This window comes from Hevea brasiliensis, chromosome 18 (genome assembly GCF_030052815.1).
Source record: "Hevea brasiliensis isolate MT/VB/25A 57/8 chromosome 18, ASM3005281v1, whole genome shotgun sequence".
In the NCBI taxonomy this organism is placed as follows: domain Eukaryota; kingdom Viridiplantae; phylum Streptophyta; class Magnoliopsida; order Malpighiales; family Euphorbiaceae; genus Hevea; species Hevea brasiliensis.
Window position 1 is genome coordinate 43,171,361 of NC_079510.1, and position 23,374 is coordinate 43,194,734.

The 23,374-nt window shown below is 35.0% G+C and overlaps 1 non-coding gene across 1 annotated transcript; it reads left to right on the forward strand.

Annotated features, from left to right (window-relative positions):
• The first annotated feature begins 22,737 nt into the window (after window positions 1-22,737).
• LOC131176152 (small nucleolar RNA R71) lies at window positions 22,738-22,844 on the forward strand. The gene has a single exon (XR_009146277.1). It is a non-coding gene; the product is annotated as a small nucleolar RNA R71 (small nucleolar RNA).
• The last annotated feature ends 530 nt before the right edge of the window (window positions 22,845-23,374 follow it).

A 23,374-nucleotide genomic window follows, 5' to 3' on the forward strand; every position in this document is an offset into this window, starting at 1 on the left:
TGTTGGTCTCTGTGCTGGGAAACTCTAACTCTGTCCCTCAAGTCTGGCCTCACTGAAAAGTGAGCCAACAATACCCCCTCATCTGAAAGATCTAGGATTAAACCTTGATCCATCAACTCATGTACCTCCTGAATCAACAGTCTCTTCTCTGCTGAAATGTGCGCCAAACTGCCAGAAGATTTTCTGCTTAAAGCATCTGCTACTACATTGGCCTTCCTGTGGTGGTACCGATGGGGCAATCATAGTCTTCCAGAAGCTCCATCCATCTCCTCTGTCTCAAGTTTAAATCCCTCTGTTGAAAGATGTACTTCAAACTCTTATGGTCGGTGTATATCTCGCACACTTCACCATACAGGTAGTGTCTCCAGATTTTTAGTGCAAAGACTACAGCCGCCATTTCCAAATCATGGGTGGGATAGTTCTGCTCATGTCTCTTTAGCTGCCTTGAAGCATAAGCCACTACTTTTCCATTCCGCATCAAAACACACCCTAGGCCAACTCTGGAGGCGTCACAGTACACGGTGTATCTTTCACCGCTCATAGGTAGTGTTAACACAGGGGCAGTGGTTAGACACTCCTTATCCTCATCATTATAACTGACTCTATCGAGCTCTCTTCCTGTCCTTTGGATCTCATCCACTTCCCTTTTCCTATTTTTGGTATTGTTGGTATCTTTTCAACCTGCTGTACTTATTTCTTAATTTTAGTTCTATCTCATCCTTACACCTTTTCCTTCAAAGATGTCTATCCCATCATCAACTTTAACTTTCTTTTTATTTCTTAGTCTTATCTTGATTACTAGTTTCATTACTTCGAGAATTCTAACCCTATGATTTACTCCTATCAGCACACTCTTCACCTTATGTAACACTTATAATTACCCATAGAGAAAATTTTTTTTGTACCCCCTTTTTTCCAACTTAACTATCAGAACATTATCATTCCCTACCAGCCTTAGTAGGAAATTGCTTATCCTGGATGAATATGAGCCCCATAAACTATAAGTTCCATCTGAACTAACACGGCTGTAGGAAATATGTGTCATGCCTTAATTCCAAACAAGATACTTCACGTGTTCATTCTCCTTAATATAATCATATATACTGCCCATAGCTTTCTAAACTTCAACCTCAAATTACCCATCAGTAACAATTTCATCTATTGAATCTCAACCATAAATAGCACTTCCTCCAGCTCATAGTTTAAAACAGTTGCAAGCCTTAGTAGCTAACTCAATTTAACTCCTGTCATTACTCTGTTCGTCCTTTCATACTTAATACTAGGTATGCACTTACTGTCATTCTCATATCAGGAAATTATGTATGAATTTGTGCCTACTAAACTCTCAATAACTAGGTCTCCTTGACTCATTTTTCCTTATATAACCTTCTAGAACCAAAAGCACAAGCTAAACTTGAAAAGAAAGAAAATATCCTCTTATATTCAACTACACCCGATTGTCATATTATAACGTTTCACCTAAGTTTCTTGGTCTTTCTCTCCAAATTTCATCATCTCCTAGCACAATTATGCTCTACTTATAAGGTATCATCTGCATGAACCCTTTACCGTACCATTTTCCTTCTTGACATAATATTTTATAATTTATTAACTTTACTTATACTCGACCTATGATTCATATCTATCATCGTTTTTATTGTGCCCTTAACTTTTGTTGATTCCTGAAAGATTTCTCTCACTAATAAATTCTTCCAACACTAATTCCACCCTTATCTAGGGTCATTAATTTGATCCTTGAACTTTCTAGTGATTTATAACCATCCAGACTTGTCACTTTTCGTTATACACCTACTATTGTCCTGTCGTTATTGATTCACTACAAAGTGATTCTGTTGATCACACTAAAAATGTTTGCCTGACATTCATAACGAACCTCTAACTACCTTCTCACTATCTCAAAAGTCTAACCTAAAACCTATGTGTCATTATCTATCATTCTTTTCCTCTCATCATACCTATTTGATCCCTTAGAGACTTTTATTCAACTTATCGCTTACTAACTTCTCTTTCTCTACCTATTTAGGTAGTCCGCAATACCATCGCACACCTTCTAACATTTACTCATTATTATTGTATTCCATACCTCCATCACTTTTCTCACTAATGTGGTCCCATTTTGGGTTTTCCATCCTTGTCATTCTCCTTGCCAAGAATAACGCTTAGCCTATCCTATATCTTAACTTTGTTCCTTTTATTATGCGCTCTTTAGGTTGTCCTTTCATTTATTTCCTTTGTCTTACCCAAAATAGAACTTGACCATTCTATCCTGGTTTCATTCTTTTTCCTAACATAATAGCAAGATTTGCTAACTATATCTTCAGAGTCTCTATCGCGTTATCATATGTCCTGTATACTCAGATTTGGTCCTTTGACCACTCTAGCTAGTACTTCCACTAGCATTTAGATTATATTGCATATGCAATCAATTGTCCAAACTTTTATTCTGCACTTTCTTTATCCATTGGCCTTCTGTGATTTATCTTCGCTAATTTATTACTCTTAACACTATTATAATTATTATTTTCCATGTTTACTCAACTAGCTAAAACTTAAGATTCCGCACCCAAACTGTCATCCAATTCAAAGGACTTACATCCATCATGATCCGATTATATATGATTCCTATAATGGAACTTGTATCCTCTCCAGATACCCGAGCCAACTACTCTCTACCACACTCTACACCCCATCCGGGACACTATTCCATAAGTCATCATTATCGGTAATAACCTTCGATCCATTCTCAAAAGATAGGACTATATCCTAACTTGTCGCAACAAAGGTACTACATCTACCACCTTGCCGTAACCATGTAAAGTTAATGACTCTTTTATCATATCATAGCTCTATAAATCATCAATTCATAGTTTCTACCTTCCCTAGGTAGTAGGGTTGCACTTTACATCTTGCTAATACACACAAGGTATCCTATTCTCACTAAGTTCTAAGCAAAACGTCCGCATTCTGCAAAAATCATCCAAAATTCCATACCAAGACTAGATGGTCTCACTCTATAGGTGTCACTTTTACTTTGCAACTAGTCCTAAACCTCCAGTCATTGGCAACTCTTGATGTAACTCTAGCTCATGTCAGTAATCGAGTCACCGACTCTAGTTATCACCCAACCGTGACCTTTCAATATTCTAACTCTAGACTCTTAACCAAGAGTTCCCAACTCCTCTGCAAATACGTAACTCGCTCGCATAATCGTACCAAAACAAGCCATCTCAAACACCCTCATTATGGAGCACCACGGGATGCACGCAGCTCTACACAATAATCTCATGTCGTGCATCAGTGCAGCTACAGAGCGGACATCGAGAACATTGTATAGTTACTACGATACGCCCCGTGCACTAGGTCTCCTAATTTCTTATCTCTCCGAATCTTCTATTATCACAAACTTATTCGACTGGGTCATCTACCGATGACCGCCAGAGTGGTATCCTCATCCTTATCTAGGGCAACTGTACTTTTAAGACTCACTTTTATGTACTCGTGCCTTACACGAAATGGGCACACCATTTAAACCCATACTGACAAAAATATAACATTTCTTGGAGTACGTATCCTCATGATAGATCTCACATGTCTACTAACTCTATTTCACATTTCTGTGTACTCCACGAAAATCCAGACACTAACTGAGGTAATCTTATATTTCCCGAGGTATAACGTAGAATCTAGAAACAAAGAATTACAGGAAAAGACGAAACAGAATCCTATACTCCGCATGTGACTCCTAGTAGACTCTTCCCAACACTTAGATAATTTTTCCCTATGAATCTGGAGCCTAAGCTCTGATACCATATTTGTCACGACCCAACCTATGGGCCGGACCGGCACTAGGACCTGGGCCAGCTTAAAGCCCCCGAGGCCCGTAGTAAGCCTAACTGTTCATTAACCCAACTCTAAGGCCCATTTGGGCCCAATTTCAAGAAACCAACCGGACAGAGTCCGGCCATAAAGTGGACCTTTCAACGGGGAGTTTTTGACTCACCCGACCTGTAAACAAAATATATCATCAATTGGGGAGCTCAGCTCACCCTCCACATACTCATATCGGCATAAAAATAAATGGGAGCTCAGCTCCCTCATCCAATCCATCAAACATGCATATAATTTTACAGGTCCACATGACAATTTATATTACAGACCCGAATTATTTAAATATTTCTAACACATGCGGAAATTCTAGGAGTAAATAAAATTACAAAACTATTGATAAACAACCTGCGAGGAAAGGAAGCAGGTTAACCTCAAAAATATCCTCCTGTGGCCTGGAAAAATAATGAACAGGAGTGAGCGTTCGACTCAGAGAGTAAAATATCAATTTTAACCATAATCTCTATAACTATCTAAATCTAATGCACCCTGTAGAGTGAAATGCAACATCCACATCATTTTCACATCATAACATCAAAAAGGTAATTTGGAGCACTCATGCACCCTGTAACATCAATCATAATATATGGGAGCTGATCCCCTATACAGCTCTCTTAAATCCAACCTGGTGCCAGCGAAGAACTCAGCTCGGACTTCCACTTAAATACCAAATCGGGGTCCCAGCGAAGAACTCAAGCCGTGTCTACCCCGAAGGACTGGGTCCCAGCGAAGAACTCAAGCCGTGTCTACCCGTCCTATCCATAGTCCACACCACATCACACGCACGCCAACGCACGCACACTGCTCCAAATTACCACAACAACATACATGGCACTTTAACATTTATCAATGCATCAAAAATCGTGCCTAGAGTTTAACTACATAAATATATGCATATAAGTGATGCATGGGCATGCTGAACATATAATAATATCGAAATTACAATTAAAATTAATATTTTACTCACAGACTGGACAACGGTCATCGTGGGCGAGTAGGAAGAAGGTCATCGGCTCACGACAATTACAAAGACAATCATTTAATAAATTTGACTCTATACAAACAAGGAAAAAGACCAAATACGTCCTAAGTCGTGCCGAAAATCCGGCAGAATCTCCCCTATACCTAGGACCTACCCAACCTGCAAAAGAGCTCAAAACACACTTCTATATCCACAATCCATATATCCACAACTCAATCATATCACACAGCCCCTCCTGGGCACATCCAAACAGTCCTCAATCACAATATGTAAATTTACAATTTAGTCCTTATAATTGATCATTTTTGCAAAAACTGCCCAAATAAGCTCTAAAAATTCTAAAATTTTTGCCCCGCGGTCCTTAGCAATATTACTAGGCTATTGCAAAAAGAATCGTAACTTTCTAAGCTACCACGAATATTTTATGGATTTTTAATCCTATTTAAGCACTAGAAAATTACGAAAAAGCAAGGTTCAGGTTTACCTTTGCCGATTCCGACTTCGGGAACGTGCTCGGGATGCCTGACAATGGTGGGGTAGCCAAGACCTCGATCCAATTCGGAGACTTTTCCATTAGCTGATCTGTCTGGCCGGAAATTCACAGATCCGGACAACTGTCGAATTTCCGCGAATTGAGGATACCTACACGAAGCCCAATAATAATATATAAAAAATCAGGGGTGTTACATTAAGCCACTTGTCCCCTTTTCACTTGTTCTAATTAGTGAGTATTTAGCTTAATTAATCATATTTAGGGAACTTAATTAAACTCAATTAGATGCTAAGTTGCAAAATTTTAATTTTGCCCCCAAACTTTAGTAACTTTGCAACTAAGTCCATAGATGCTTTTACAAGCTTTTTAATTTAACCCCTCATTTAGTCAAATTTACATACCATATTCAATAGTTGATATGCTTGCTAAAATAAAATGAACGTGGTCTGTAAATTTGGGGCATTATAGCGATGGTACAAGAAAAAATTGTCAAATACATGAAAGGTAAGTCCATGGCAAAGGCAAACTCTGAAAATTTTTCAGGATTTGTGAGTAATGGTTTTTTTAATTGTTCTAGACATAAAAGAATGAATACCTATATCATTGACACAGGAGCAACCTCTCACATGACAAGCAACTTTCACCTATTTGATAATCATCATCCTCTCAAGAATACCCCACCCGTATACTTACCTAACGGTACAACTAAAGCTATCCATCATATAGGCAATGTTATAATATGCACACAAATTTAAGACACACACGAATTGCACAATTATACAGTATGGAAAAAAAAAAAGAAGAATAACACAGGATTTAACGTGGTTCGACAATAATCTCAATGTGTTTCCTGAATATCTCACAACTCTACTACAAAAGGCAAATATACTGGTCCATGCCCTGTCGGCCCGTGCTCTCTGCTACCACTATAGATCTCACTTTTTATCTCAATCGAGTCACAACACAAAACTTTTGAGTCTAATCACAATTCAAATTCATGAAAATATATCCAAAATTCAAGCCACATAAAAATAATAGGCAATATTAAATTACATCCAAAGTTACAACTATTTGATGCACTCCACATACCCACTTTTCAGCACAATCTGTTGTCTATTAGTAAATTGACCACTTCTTGAAATATTTGTGTTACCTTTTAACCCAACCAATGTCTTTTGTAGAACCTATTGACTAAGGATGTGATTGCTATTGGGAATATGCAAGGCGGGTTATACAGGTTGGAAAGTGAATCTTTCAACATCAAGTCTTGCCTTATTCAAACATATGATGTTTTTACTAGAAACAAAGCCTTTAACGCCTCTTGTATTCCTGTTCATGACTCAAATAAAGAGAATAGTGCTTCTTTTCCTATCTAGCATTATAAGCTAGGACACATTTCACAAGAGGTCATCAATCACGTCCCACAGATAAAACACGAACCAATTATTTCCACCTGTGATATTTGCCATATTTCCAAACAGCAATGCCAGCCAAACCTATTCTACCTATGCCTTCCAACTTGTCCATATTGACCTTCGGAGCCCGTATAGAGTTTCTTCCATTATGGGTGCAAGTTATATGTTGGCCATTATTGATGATCATAGTATATCAACTTGGACATTTCTTCTTTATGACGAAACTTAAACCCACCAAACTCATGTTTCAGTCTAAACTTCCATCAAAATTTTGGGGAGAATCACTACTTACAGCCACTTATATTGTTAATCGTCTTCCATCCAAGATTCTTCATTGGAAGACACCTTATGAATTACTAAATGGTGAACCCCCAGACTACTAAACAAAGAAGATTTTTTGCTCTCTCTATTATGCAATTAATGAATCACCTCACAAAACCAAGTTCAACCAGCAGGCATTTCATTGTGTTTTCTTGGGATATCTTCTGGGTTACAAAGCTTACAAGTTATACAATATGGATACTCAATCTATTTGTATATCACCTACACCACCACCTATACAAAATACATCACCTACACCAAATCCTTTGCCCATAAGGAAAAATACAAGAGTTACAAATAGACCCTCATGGTTATGTGATTGTAGCTAATGTTCGACTTGATGACACACTTGCATCTTTTGATTCAATCATGATCAACGTCAATATGGTCTCAATGAATGACAAAGGTACATTTTCTTCTTCTATTATTTTTCATAACCTCACATTTACTCCTGATTATATTATTTTTGTTGCTAATGTTTCACCTATTCCTACGCATACTTCATATTACCATGCCAAAAATGATCCCAATTGAGATGCTGCTATGAACAAAGAGCTCATTGCTCTAGAAGCAAATAAAACATGGGTTCTTATAGATTTGCCTCCGACTAAGAAAGCTATTGATTCAAACTGGGTATATAGGATGAAATATAATCTTGATGGAACTGTGGACCATTACAAGGCCAAACTTGTGGCTAAAGGATACAATCAACTTCTGGGCATTAATTATAATGCATCTTTTTCTCTAGTCACAAAAAACAATGACTGTTCGAGTATTCCTAGCCATTGCAACTACTTGTGGTTGGTTTATCCATCAGCTTGATATTAATAATGCTTACCTCTATGGATACATTAATGTAAGAGCGGGATGTTAATGGAATAAGGAGTTGACTTCAAAATTGCACTAGTATGGATTTCGACAATCAACACATGATAATTATTTGTTCTTAAAGGTTCTGCCAATGATTTTCTAGCCTTGCTTATTTACGTAGACGATGTGTTAATCATGGGTGTCAGTGAAAGTGTTATTGTTCACGTCAAGTGTTTTCTTGATCACATGTTCACCATCAAAGATATGGTGCATGCTAGATATTTTCTTAGTGTAGAACTTGCAAGAACTCAATCTGGTTTGTTCCTTAATCAGCATAAATACATGTTGGACATCTTAAAAGACGCAGTTTTTCTTAACGCCAAGGCTATTGATTACTCGATGGTTAAAAGAATTAAGCTTGATAATGATACTGGTGTATTACTATCTAAGCCTGAAAGGTATTGACATTTGGTTGTCGATTGCTCTACCTTCGTTTACCTAGTCTGGACATCACTTATTCTATTCAGCGTTTAAGTTAGTTCTTACAAGCTCCTAGGCAGCCCCATTGGGATGTAGCTATGCATTTACTTCGTTATCTTAAGGGCTCCCTAGCTAAAGGCAATTTCTTCCTCGTTGGTAATGATCTTCAGTTGCAAGCATTTTTGGATGCGGACTTGGCCACATGTCCCATAACCCAAAAATCTCTTACGGGCTATCAATGTTTTTGGATTCTTCATTGGTCTTGTGGAAGTCCAAAAAATAGACCGCAATAAGTCGGTCGTCTGCTGAGGCAGAGTATCAAAGCATGGCATTGATGGTATGTGAATTACAATGGTTATCATACTTGCTTCGTGATTTTCAGATTAATCTTTCATTGCCTATCCCATTGTATTGTGATAATAAGGCAGCAATTCATATCTCTGAAAACTCGGTCTTCCATGAGCGAACCAAACACTTAGATATAGATTGTCATCTAGTTCGGCAATAAGTCCTCAACGACTTTATTTGCACCACTCATCTTTTTACCAAGGAACAATTTGCCGATCTCTTTACTAAGCCATTAGCCTCACATCTTTTTCATTTTTTTCTTTCCAAGATGGGATTGTTAATCTTAACCCATCTCCATCTCGAGGGGGATGAAGAATGTAAGTTATCTAGAACATAATAGAAAATAAAAAAGCGATAATCATTATTAGGAGTTTGTTGTTGTAGTCAGTTAGCTAAAGTTGAGTTGGCAATGAGATATTGGATGCTTTGTTGACCTTCAGCTGTATATAAACAATTGTACAATAGAAATGAAGTTGGTTTTTCATTCCCCACAATATTCTTCGTCTCTTATGCTTTTCTCAAGCTATCTTTTTATTCATGTTACATTAATTTTCTATGCAAGTAGAGCTTTGTGCTTCAGTTAATGGTCTACTGTTGGCCTGGGATTTGGGATATCGTAAGGTAGGAGTTGGATTATTCTAAGGCTTTGTTGAGCTTGGTTGCAGGAGAGTTTGCCAAGCTTGAGATTCCTGGGTCCAGTAACTTAATACGGGGAACTGATCTGAAAACCTGAGTAGGTAAGGATACGTCATTGTTTGTCACCAAAATGAAACTAAAACCGGTCAAAATCGGAACCGGCTTCAAACTGGACTGAAACTGCCGTTTTACAGTTTTGCTCAGATTTATATTTTTCAAGAATTGTGAACTGGCAGTTCTAAACCGAATTAAACCGATGGTTTCTAATTGGATCAAATCGGTAGTTTAAATATAAAAGAACTCAATAAATACCTCACCTTACCCCTAATTTATTTGTATAAATCTTAAATTCTCTATAAAATTATTCTATACACTCTCTTTAATTGTCAATATTTTCTTAATTTCTCTCAAATTCTCTAAATAATTATTTTCTACACTCTTTTTAATCCCAGTACTCTCTCAATTTTTCTACTTAATCATTTTATACATTCACTGAAATTTTCAATACTATCTTACTCTGTTATTATTTTATATCCTCAATAAAATTTCCAATATCCTCAATTTTTATTTTTTGTTCTCTTTTATACTTTTTTTTTAATTATCAAATTATCATACAATTTTTTAAAAAAAGGGCAAGCAATAGAACTGGAAACTTTGATTCCTCTAAATCCCAAGAGGATACATAGGTAAAATTAAGTTTATGTACCTTTTTTTTTTAATTTCTTTTAAAAAAATTAATTTCATCTCCAATTTTTTAATCAAGTCCAAGTCTTTTGTTATTAAATTTTTCTTAAATTAATTTAATTTCATTCTCTTTTTTCTTATTTTATTTTGATTAAAAGATTTCTAAGAAAAATTAAAATGTTTTTACAAATGTAACTTAATTTTAAATAAATTAAATTTTTCTCTAATTTTTTTTTTGTCTAAGCCACCTCTAAACTGCTCTCAAATTGTCCTCCAAACCATCTTAAATCTTTTTTTTTAATCATCCTTTAAATTGTTTTAAACAGGGTTTCGAACAAGAACCGACGGTTCAGAAATCGTCTTCCAAACCATCCCATGTCAATTTAGTTCAGGTTCATAATTTAATTGAACTTGAATCGATGGTTCAAGAAATGCAACCGACAGTTCTTGAACCATGGCCAACCCTAGATGGGGCTACACATTTTACAATTGCAGGAACCTCCGACTGAGGTTGGAGACAATATTCAGGTTGATATGCGAATGATAGTTTAGCCCGGCCTCGGCTCGTGAAAAGTACCGATTGATTTGTTTTTAATGTTAACATATAATAATCATTAATTATAAGGAAAAATAGATAAAAATAAAATGTGCGAGAAGCCAGTTGCTGTTCCTAGCCAGGTAAAAATATATATACACTTGGTCAGCTAGTAGAGGTAACAAATGGGTCATATAGGTAGATTTAAATTTATAACAGTCATTTCGGGTTAAGTCTATTGATACCGACCTCTATTTTACTCTATAGACGTAGAAAAACAAGTTATTGAATTGATTTAGCTTCATATTTCCAATTAAAGCAATTTGTATAGACTTTATTAAGCTTATTGTGATGACTTTTTGCGACCCCTACTTCATTCAATAGACTTAGAAAAAAAAGTTGTTGAATTCCAAATTGTTGGGATTCCTACAACTTTACTGAGCCATTGTTGTCCCTAAATAGATAGAAATATGTATACACTGGCCCAATTAATAGATGTGACGAATGGGTCGTGTTAATAGATTTAAATTTATAGCCAGTCATTTCAAGTAAAGTTTATTTATGCCGACCCCTATTTTACTCTATAGACTTAGAAAAACAAGTTACTGAATTGATTTGGCATCATATTTCCAATTGGAAAATAAATTATTCAAATTTCTAGCAATTTTATTGAGCTTATTGTGATAACTTTTCTCAATGGACTTAGAAAAAAGTAATTGAATTCTACGTTGTTGGGATTTCTATCAACTCTATTGAGCCTATACGTGATGCACATTGCTTTCCCGAGTCAGATAGGAATATGTATACACTTGGTCAATTAGTAGATACAAATGTATCGTGTCAGTAGATTTAAATTTATAGCCAATCATTTTAAGTTTATATTACTCGATAAAAAATTTTAAATTAAATTTAAATTAATTTATAAATTGTGAATATTTTCGGTTGAAATATTAATTTTGTTTTTAAAAAGATTAGTGGTTAAATTCAGTATATTTTAGGTAATTAACTTGTCCTAAGTACCACTAAATTTATTTTATCTAGGAATCAAAAGCTCTACGATAATTTCAAAAATCTTATAAATATATCAAATGTTTAAACAAGCAATTGATATATCTTGATACAAATCTAAACGACATAATTTGATTGAGGATTTAGAATTCTGAAAATAAATGATAAAATTGTTAAATTTAATATAAATTTCTATTAAATTTTTGAATAATTATATGCTTATTAATTAAAATAAATTAAATATACATTCATTAAGAATGTAATAATATAATTGTTAAAGAACTGTTTAACCTAAAAGTTTAAAAAGATTGAACTTGTAGACAAGAGCTCCAATAATATTTTTATATTTTTCTATTATACCTCTGCACGCAAAAGCTCACTAAACTCGTCAAAATTTAAATTATGGATTTTTTAATCTAGGAGACTCTTATACCATGTCAAGGAATCGCTCAACCTAAAAGTTTAAACTTGTAAATGAGAACTCCAATAATAGTTTTATATTTCTATTAATAATATCATATATTTTTAATATTAAATAATATAATTTTTTTATTCCATAAAAAATATAAAGATATATATCATTTAATTTTAAATTTTAAAATAAGTTAATTAATAAATTATTTTATTATTTTCTAAATTTTATTAATTTAAATTTTTTAATATGCCACATGCGTTTTTTAAGAAGCCAAGTAGCTTATTTTTATAATTTACTCTCTAATGTTTATATATATATATATATATATATATTACGTTCTTATGGATGCATTCCATGTCTTGAAATAAGTACAGAGAGGCTATCAAATTCATAGGACATTGAGGTACCCACAACCATAAGAACAAACAGAGATAGCAAGAGACTATTATACTGGACCTAAATTTATCCTTAAGCAAATCATCTTGAAATTCATAGCACAATTTTTTTTTTTCCGCTAATCTTGACTGGAGTTTTTATTTAATTTTGGCACATCTGCTGCGGTCCTCCAACCTCTAACCTACATTTATTAAAAGGTAGAGTAAGTTTAAAAAATAATAAGTAAAATACTAATGAATTTACATTATATTAACCTACATCAATGGTTTAAGTTTGCCTATCCACGCTAGTGACCATTGGAGAGATAGACGGAGAGAGAGAATTGACTTTGTTTTAAGTATTTTCTTCAAATTTTTTTCTTCGAAAAATCTCCTGTAGTTGATTTGCCTTAATTGCAACAGCTACCCAAAGCTCATTGTAGACACTGTCAACTAACTGAAAACACGCATACCTCCATGACTTTTTGAAATACAAAATGCTACAAACTCCAACATGTCCTGTCAAGAAACCCATTCCCAAACCACTGTAGAACCATGGCATTTCAATATTGTCTTTCCTCGTATTTTCAGCTTGTTGATGACCTGTAGGCAATTAACCTCCATCCTCTGGACAACTTTCTAACGGAAGGTCACAAAGTCCGCTATTGCCAATGTAGATGGATTCATCATTCAAAGTCTGGAGTTGATTTCCCGAAGGAATTTGGCCATATGAGTTATTGAACGACAAGTTCAAGTAACTCAAAAAGTTCAGATTAGAAATGCTAGAAGGAAGAGAGCCAGAAAGACCATTTTTAGACAAATCAAGTGATTCGAGCCATTTCAAGTTGCCAATGTTCCAGGGGATATGCCCGTCTAACTTGTTCCATGATAAATTCAAGTTTTTTAGATTTGAAAGATTAAATAGCCCTTTTGGAATGTCTCCAAAGAAATTATTTTCTCAAAAGTCAATCGAACATAGAAAATGAAGTGTACTAGAAAAACCAAAAGATGCTCACCATAACTGCCGCAGTTTTCAGATTCACTATAAGCAAAAGCTTCATTGCCTCAATATTCAGTTGCCTTTTCATAAACAGCCATTGCTGTGAAATTTCCAAAACAACCAGGAATGGTTCCATTCATCATATTGTCTGCCAAGTTCAATATGTGAAGAAAAGAAGGGTAGCAAAGCTGCAGAGGGATCTCACCTTCCAACTTATTGGAGTGAACGCTTAATAGTTTCAATGAAGATAAGTTCTCAACTATCCCCGGAGGAAGGAGACCAGCAAGAGCATTCCTACTAAGATCAAGAAATTTTAAGTCTTTGAGGTTCTTGAATGACATGGAGATCTTTCCTTGGAGACTATTGTTTTGCAGATGTAGGGACTGGAGCTGCTTTATGGAACCCAATGAAATTGGAACATGGCCACTCAGCATATTATTTGATAGATCGATCAGTTTTAAAGCTTGCAAAATTCTCCAACAATGAGGAAGTCCTCGTGACAGCTTATTTTTTGAGAGATCAAGAAGACTTAAATTCTCCATCCTGCATAAAGAAACCGGAATGGTCCCATTCAAATGGTTGTTGGAGATTAATAAAAATTTCAATCGTGGCATTCTCTTGCCAAGCATCTCAGGAATCTGGCCCTGAAGCAAGTTGTTGGAGATATCCAATACGGTTGCATCAGTGATACGGTGTGTCCGCAAGTGCACGGGTCACAGTAGTATAGTTTTAAAAATTGATATCGATCCCACAGGGAATTGTGCTTAAATTGGAAATAAAAGTATAAGCTAATTAGAATGACAAAAATTAAAAGATATTAAAAATAAAATCTAAAAATTAAAATTAAGACAAAAATTAAAGATGTAAAATGAAATTTGGAATTAAAATTGGTATTTGAGGAATTAAAACTAGATCAATCAATTAACTAAAATTAATTAAACTAGATTACCAAAAATTAATTTGAAATTTCTATTTATGAAATTAAGAAGAATTAAATCTAAAAAAAAAATAAAGTAATTCTAGATATTGGATTTAAATTGGAATTAAATTTAAATTGGATTTAAATTGAAATTGCTATTTATGAGGTTTGGAGAATTTATATCTAATTTCAATGAAAAATAAATTGATTCTAGATATTGGATTTTCAATATTGTTTGCATGTGATTTTTCCCTAATTTAGCCAAACACATGAGAATTGCAATTTTGAGGGAAATCAATTCTTAAATTTTTGAAACCTTTTTCAAGCATCTCAAAATTGGTTTTCATTAAATCAAACCCTGTTTTCACGGTATTTCAAATCTAACAAAACCCAATTAATGCTCTAATTGATTTTTGGAAAGTTCCCCTTAATCTTCTTAGCTTATTTCTAACACCAAGAAAATAAAGTTTATTGCAAGATTATCCATCCCCAATATTCACTTTTCAGTCCATCTATTAAGGATTAAAACTTAACTTAATGAGGGCCCATTCATCAAGCAAGGAAATAAGCACACAAGCAATAAATCAAAATATAACAATATTCATTTAAATGGCTAAATCAGTTCAAAACCACAAAACAAATCAATATTTACAAACCCATCTCTAGAATCTCAATCAACTACTCACAAATCATTGTTTAAAGACAAACCCAAATGAAGAAATGAAGAAATAATGGAAATATAAGCTAAAGGGGTAGAAAAACCCAGCAAATTGCAGAAGGATCTGCTGCAGAAAAGTGCAGAAACGTGATCCTTGCTGTCTTTGGAAGAAGATGCAGAAGATGCTCCTCCCTTTCCCTCTTTCTATCTTTCTAAAATGCCTCCCTTGCTCTCTATGGAAAGAAAGTGATAAAGGGCACTTTATATAGGCAAGGGACCGTTCTAGAATGGGTAAAGGGAAGGATCCGAGAAAGTGAGGTAAAAAGGTCGAGTAACGGAAATGCCACGTCAAAAATTTTCCAAGATAAAACGACATAAGCCGAGTCAGTTGTGTCACGGGTTGTGTCGCTCTCGGCGTGAATATCTGACGATCGACACAACCTGCGACATGAGCTAATTCGGTTGTGCTGCAGGTTGTGTCGCTCTCGGCCATTTTTTTTCTCAACTTCAAAATTTTTGCAATTCGATTTTAATCTCCTCCAAATGGCTACTCTGATCAAAATACATCAAATTTCTCCAGATTTAACCTACAAAACAAATAAATTCCAAAAATTAAACTAAGAAATGTGAAAATTGTAAAATTGACTAAATATATACTAATATCTAAAATAATAGCTATGAATAAGGGTAAATTATGTGCAAAAATTACTCCTAAATGATGATCTAAAATGCATGCATCAAATTCCCCCATACTCAAACTCTTGCTTGTCCTCAAGCAAAATTTCATTAAAACTCATTTGGAAGGGAATAGAATCAGTCTTTGAAAACTCAAAAATTCACTAATCCAAACTACCAACTTACCTCTAGCCACCAACATTCCAAATTCCCACCAGCAAAAGCACAAAGAATGAAGCAAGCACTCTCAACTATTACAGAATAGCTAAGAATTAACCAATCAACCCAAGCAACAAATACCAACCAACTACAAGAGTCAATTGTGCCAAAACAAACCTAAATGAAATAGATAGCCAATGTGTCTCAAATAGATGGTGAGTAATGTATGGAAGATTATATTGCCAAACCCATATGCAAGCATAAAAGATCTAACTCTACTAATGTAACAAGCATTTTTCAAAGAATCATTAGGTCTTTTTTTAAGGGTTGTAATGGGGTCTAATAGGGTAAAATTGTGGTTAACAAAGAAAGGGAATAAGGTAAACAAAATATGAGAATAATATTAACCATGAAACTCAAAGTGCATCCATTTTTTTTTTTTTTTTATAATACTAATTTTTTTTATCAAGAGGAAAGAAATTCACAATGCATCTTAAGTGCTAACACAATAAAGGGACTACTTTTATAATATATTTTTTTATTTTGTATGTGTCCCTATTTCACGTCACACCCAAAATTACCTTTGGGATATTTTTGTGACTATTTATTTATTTTTTTTTATCAACTTTTCACAATTACTCTAGCACTTTTCAAGATGTTTCAATCCTCCAAGTTTTTTTTTTTTTTTTATGCACTTAATTGCTAAAATATTATTCTCATAATAGGTGGTAGTGTTTAGGTTTAATGGCTCGGTAAATGATTTGGGTTCCAAAGAAATTAGGGAATTAAGGTTCAAGGGGGTTTGCAAGGGTTAAAATGAAATTAAGGTAGGTTAAGGCTAAATGTGAGGTTTAAAATATGAAGAAATGCCTAAATCATATTCTTATCAAATGCAAGTTAAAAATTTCGCTTTGAAAGATCTAAGATGCTTGTTCTAGGAATGGTGAGACGACAATGACCATTTTCTTTCTTAAAGGCTTATCCAGACACTCAAAACTCAAAATAACTAATCAGAATCTGCATACCTAGATGAATGTATTAATTTTCAGCTATTAAGTAAGAGAAAGAATAATGCTTAAGACTTTGTACCCAGCTGGAACTTTCATTCCACTAACCATCTAAAGGCAAGTTGGATTGCTTGAATAAGTGGCTTATGGAGTTCAAAGACTGGTTTAAAAATCCAAAAATTTTAAATGAAATGCATGAGTATAAATGTATAGTCAACCTATATGCAACTAAGTATGCATAACTAAGTATATGAAGCTATATGCAGTGTATGTATGTGAATATGTACAAGTATGAAGTAATGAGTGTGTCGCTATATGCAAATGAAAAAGAAAAATAATTTTTGCAAGGAAAAATAATTTTTGCAAAAAATTTACCCTCTCCCCCATACTCAGAATGAACATTGTCCTCAATGTTAAAAATGTGCAAGGAATGGGATAATTTGGCTATATGTGCATAGAGAAATTATTACCCTGTTGCATAAGCGATAGCACAACTTGTGTTGAAAGTGACACAAGCTGAGATAAGAAGTGTTACCTCATTGAAGTGCAGCCAATTTAATTAGGTAAAATTTGGACAATTCTTGCACTCATTGCAAAGAAAAGAAAGGCAATGGAATCCATTAAATCAATTAAACTCAAAAAGTTGAAATAGGAAGTTAAGCTCAAAAATGTAACCATCAAGTGTAAATCCGAAATAGCAAATCAAAGCAAGTGAGCAATTGTACTAAAGATATAAAAGAAAAATGTACGTTATGAGGAACTAAAAAAAAAAAAAAAACTGAATAAGTAAACAGTTCAAGAAAAACAACACAAACAAAATATTAACTAAATAAGTTCAAAATACTAATTAATTAAGCAACGAAATTAAAGACATGAAATGTTTTTTTTTTTTTTTTTATGCTCATTTGCTTGCAATGCATTGCATCCCATCTGCACAAGGAAATTAGAACAATGTTAAACTCTGAATAAGGAGTATAGAAAAACTTAAAACAAATATATATATGAAAGAAATAAAGAATCAATGAAAAATTATGAGTTATGCCCAAAAATGCTAAGTTTAGGTCTTTAGCTTGACCATACTCACTCAAAATGTTATGGAGAATGAGAAAGATAGCAAGTTGCTATCTTCTCAATTGGCTCACCAGCTAAATAATGCCTCAACCTTTGCCCATTTACCTTGAAATTACCCGATTTTTCACCAAAAATTTCAACAGCACCATGAGGTAAAACTTTCACAATTTTGAATGGACCGGACCACCTTGATTTTAATTTTCCTGGAAAAAATTTTAACCTTGAATTGAATAAGAGAACCAAATCTCCTTCTTTAAAGTCCTTTTTCTTGATATGCTTATCATGCCATTTTTTAGTTCTTTCTTTGTAGATCCTAGCATTTTCATAAGCATCAAGTCTCAATTCTTCTAATTCATCAAGTTGCAAAAGTCTTCTGTGTCCAGCAGCTTGTAAATCAAAATTGATTGCTCTAATGGCCCAATAAGCTTTGTGTTCTAATTCTACGGGCAAATGGCATGATTTCCCAAAAACTAACCTATAAGGTGTAGTTCCTATGGGGGTTTTAAATGCTGTTCTATATGCCCAAAGAGTGTCATCTAATTTAAGGGACCAATCTTTTCTGGACTTATTGACAGTTTTCTCCAAGATTTGCTTGATTTCTCTATTTGTGATTTCTACTTGGCCATTTGTTTGAGGGTGATATGGTGTGGCAATCCTATGCTTTACCCCATATTTTCTCATCAATTTTTCAAATTGGTGGTTGCAAAAATGGCTACCACCGTCACTAATTATGGCACGTGGGGCACCAAACCTTGTCAAAACAAATTTTTTCAGAAATTTCACCACAACTTTTGCATCGTTGGTAGGTGTAGCAATAGCTTCTACCCATTTAGATACATAGTCCACCCCTACCAAGATATATTTATTTCCATAAGAAGATGGAAATGGCCCCATGAAATCAATTCCCCACACATCAAATAATTCGACTTCTAATATGGACTGTTGGGGCATCTCATCCCTCTTGGAAATGTTGCCTACTCTTTGGCACCTATCACATTTGCTTACAAAGTCTCTCACATGTTTAAACATTTTAGGCCAATAGAAACCTGATGTCAAGACTTTTTCAACAGTTTTTGAGACACTAAAATGACCACCATATTCAGAGGAATGACAATGGTAAATAACATCATTTATTTCTTCCTCTGGTATACATCTCCTAATTATTCCATCATTACATCTTCTAAACAAAAGAGGTTCTTCCCAAGAATAAAATTTAACATCATGCAAGAATCTTTTCTTTTCGCCAAGATAAATCAGTGGCAAGACACCACAAGATAAGAAATTCACAATATCGAGAAACCATGGAAGTGCAGAATTCAACACATACAATTGCTCATTCATGAAAAACTCATCAATTGGCACAATTTCATCATCTTTATTTTCGCTTTATCCTAGAAAGGTGATCAGCCACCACATTCTCAACACCCTTTTTATCTCTTATTTCCAAATCAAATTCTTGAAGTAATAAAATCCATCTAATCAACCTAGATTTAGCTTCTTTCTTGCTCATTAAATACTTTATTGCTGCATGATCAGTGAAAACAATTACCTTTGAGTTGACCAAATAAGAACGAAATTTATTGAGTGCAAATACTACCGCAAGGAACTCCTTTTCAGTTGTGGCATAATTAACTTGAGATTAATCAAGGGTTCGTCTTGCATATTAAATGGCATAAGGTTTCCTATCTTTCCATTGGCCAGGGCGGCTCAACAAAGAAACTCACTTGCATCACACATGATTTCAAATGGCAAAGTCCAATCTGGGGGTTGCATGATAGGAGCTGTTGTTAATGCCGTCTTTAACCTGCAAAAAGCAACCATACAATCTTGATTAAAATCAAATTTAACATCATGATTCAAAAGATTTGTTAAGGGTTTAGCAAGTTTAGAAAAATCCTGAATAAATCGCCGGTAAAACCCAGCATGTCCAAGGAAACTTCGCACTTCTTTGACAAAGGGTTGGAGGGCATTTTTTCAATAATTTCTATTTTAGCTCTATCCACTTCAATTCCCCTATTGGAGATTAAATGCCCTAAAACGATTCCCTCTTGGACCATAAAGTGGCATTTCTCCCAATTCAACACCAAATCATTATCAGCACACCTCTGCAAGATTTTAGACAAATTAGTCAAGCATGAATCAAAATTAGTACCATAAACTGAAAAGTCATCCATGAAGACCTCCATAATTTCTTCAATAAAATCAGAAAAAATGGCCATCATGCACCTTTGAAATGTGCCAGGCGCATTACACAATCCGAATGGCATCCTTCGATAGGCAAAGGTGCCATAGGGACAGGTAAAGGTAGTTTTTTCTTGGTCATCAGGATGTATTGGAATTTGAAAGAAACCAGAATACCCATCTAAGTAACAAAAGAATGAATGCTTGGCTAATCTCTCTAACATTTGATCCATAAAAGGAAGGGGAAAATGGTCTTTTCTTGTGGCATTGTTCAACTTCCTATAGTCTATGCACATTCTCCAACCTCAGAACAGTTCTAGTGGGTATCAATTCATTATTCTCATTTTTAACAACTGTCACTCCACCTTTTTTTGGTACAACATGCACAGGACTAACCCACTCACTGTCAGAAATGGGGTAAATAATTCCAGCAGCTAGTAATTTTAGGATTTCCTTTTTCACAACATCCTTCATTGTAGGATTCAATCTTCTTTGGTGTTCAATGGAAGGTTTACTATTTGGCTCTAGGAAAATCCTATGCATACAAACTGTTGGACTAATTCCCTTTATATCATCAATTGCATAACCCAAAACTCTCCTATATTTTCTCAAAACTCTCAACAATTTGTCAATCTCAATATCAGTCAAACATGCATTAATTATAACAGGATATGTTTCATTTGGTCCAAGAAAAGCATACCTGAGGTTGGAAGGAAGAGGTTTAAGATCTACCTTTGGGGCATCCTCTACCTTTAATGATGGTGGTTTGATCTCCAAATTTTGCACTCCTTCAAGTTGAAAAATTGTGGCTTCAGGATGTGGTGGAGAACTCTCCAAGTGTTGTGCAAAAGCAGCTATGTTGTGATTATCATCATCAATGCTCTCACCATGGACTAAGCAATTTTCAAGTGGGTCTTGTGGGTAGCTTTTTCTGAAATGCTCTTGAACAATCTCATCAATAATGTCTACCAGCAAACAAGACTCAACTTCTTCATGTTTCCTTTTCATGGCTGGATTGATGTTGAATATCATTTGATCATCTCCCACTCTAAGCGTCAATTGCTCACCCTTCACATCAATTAATGCACCAGCTGTTGCCAAGAAGGGTCTTCCCAATAAGATAGGAACTTTTGTGTCTTCTTCCATATCCAAAATGACAAAGTCTACCGGAATGTAGAATTTCCCAACCTTGATAGGCACATTTTCAAGAATGCCTTCCGGATACTTAATTGAACGGTCAGCTAATGAAAGATACATGTTTGTGGGCTTCAATTCTCCCATATTCAACTTCTCATATATTGAAAGAGGCATTAGGCTGACGCTAGCTCCAAGGTCACATAAAGCATTTGCCACACAATTATCACCAATATGACAAGGGATGGAAAACACACCCGGATCTTTGAGTTTGGGAGGTAACTTTTTCTGAATTATAGCACTGCATTGCTCTCCCAAGTTGATGGTGTCATAATCTTCTAGCCTTCTCTTGTTGGAAAGAATCTCCTTCAAAAACTTGGCATAACTTGGCATTTGGGATAGTGCCTCAGTGAATGGCACATTGATATACAACTTCTTTAGCACTTCAAGGAATTTGCCAAATTGTTTGTCTAGTTTATGCTTGATGAATCTTTGAGGGTAGGGAAGGGTGGGTTTGTAAGGTTCAGGTGGGATGTATGGTTTCTCTCCTTCATCTTGCTCACTTTTGCTTTCTTCTTCTTTTTCATTTTTCTTGCTCTCGACTGAATTTTCTTCTTTTGTGCTCTCTTTTTCTTCTCTCTTGTTTTCACTCTCTTGACCAACTTTTTTACCACTTCTCAAGGTCACCAACTTACATTGTTCATGAGGGTTTTGTGGTTGGCTAGGTAGTTTCCCATAGGAATTGCTTCCTGATGAGCTTGCTTGTTGCGCCAATTGAGTCTCCAACATGCGGTTGTGGACTTGTAATTGATCCATGGTTTGTCTCATGTGTTGCATTTCTTCCTCCAATTTGTTATTCATCTTGCTTTGTTCAGCAAAAAATTTCTCCATCATGTTCTCCAAAGATGGCTTCGGTTCATGGGATGGAAGGGATTGTTGTGCTCTTGCTTGATATCCAGGTGGTGGCTGCCTTGTGGGCTGAAATTGAGGCTGAAATTGAGGCCTATTTTGCTGCATAAACTGCTGGTTATGAGCATAATTTGAGCTTTGGCCTTGTTGAGCAAAAGTTGCTTGTGGTCTCCATGTTGAGTTGTTCACATTAGAATAAGCATTTCCCATAGGTTTCTGTTGATAACCTCCTGCATAAGCAGCTTGTTCTTGCAAATAATCATCACCATAAGAAGAGTAATTAACTCCACAACTTTGAGTTCCATCTGTGAAGGCAACTTGTTGCATAGTTGTAGGAGTTGAGGTTGTTGCCTTTGTGCAAAAATCACTAAGAAGCTGAGTCAACTGGTCAAATCTTGCATTCATGTATCTAACTGAGTCTAGTTCATAGATCCCAGCTTTCTTTGGCTCAAGTGCTCTAGGATTTCCCCATAAATGGGTATTATGAGCAATCTTCTCTAATAGATCATAGCATTCTTCACTTGTCATTCTCATGAAATCTCCTCCTGCTTGTGAATCAATTGTGTTTCTTATGGTGGAGTAACTCGTGTAGAAATTCAACAATCATCCATTTGGGTATTTCATGATGAGGACATTGCCTTTCAAGCTCCTTAAATCTCATCCAAGATTCATACAAAGTTTCATCATCCCTTGGTTTAAAAGCTACCATCAAATTCCTCAAATGAGTAGTTTTCCCAGGTGGGAAAAATTGAGATAGAAAAGCTTGAGATAACTGCTCCCAAGTAGCTATAATAGCTTGTGGAAGTGAATCATACCACTCCAATGCTGAATCCCGAAGAGAGAATGGAAATAAGGTGAGCCGAATAACTTCATCAGAAACTCCAGGTTGTCTTTGTGTACCACATATCATCAAAAATTTCTTCAAATGAGAATGAGGATTTTCAAGTGGGCTACCTCCAAATTGTGAATTCTGAACCATTTGAATAAGACCAGTTTTTAATTCAAATTGATTAGCTCCAATAATAGGTCTGTTATCTCTCACATCAGTACATCTAGGAAAAGCATAATCTAACATGGATCTTCTTTGAGGATCATTTTGATTAGCATTTTGCCCGTTTTGCTCGTTTCCTCCATTATCTCCACCAATAGCTCTATTTTGATTCTCCATATTTTCGATTGTCTCCTCTTGCCCAAATATTTGTTGTTCTTCTTTTTCTGCTTCTTTTCTTTTTTTGTATTCCTTTTTGTTGGCTC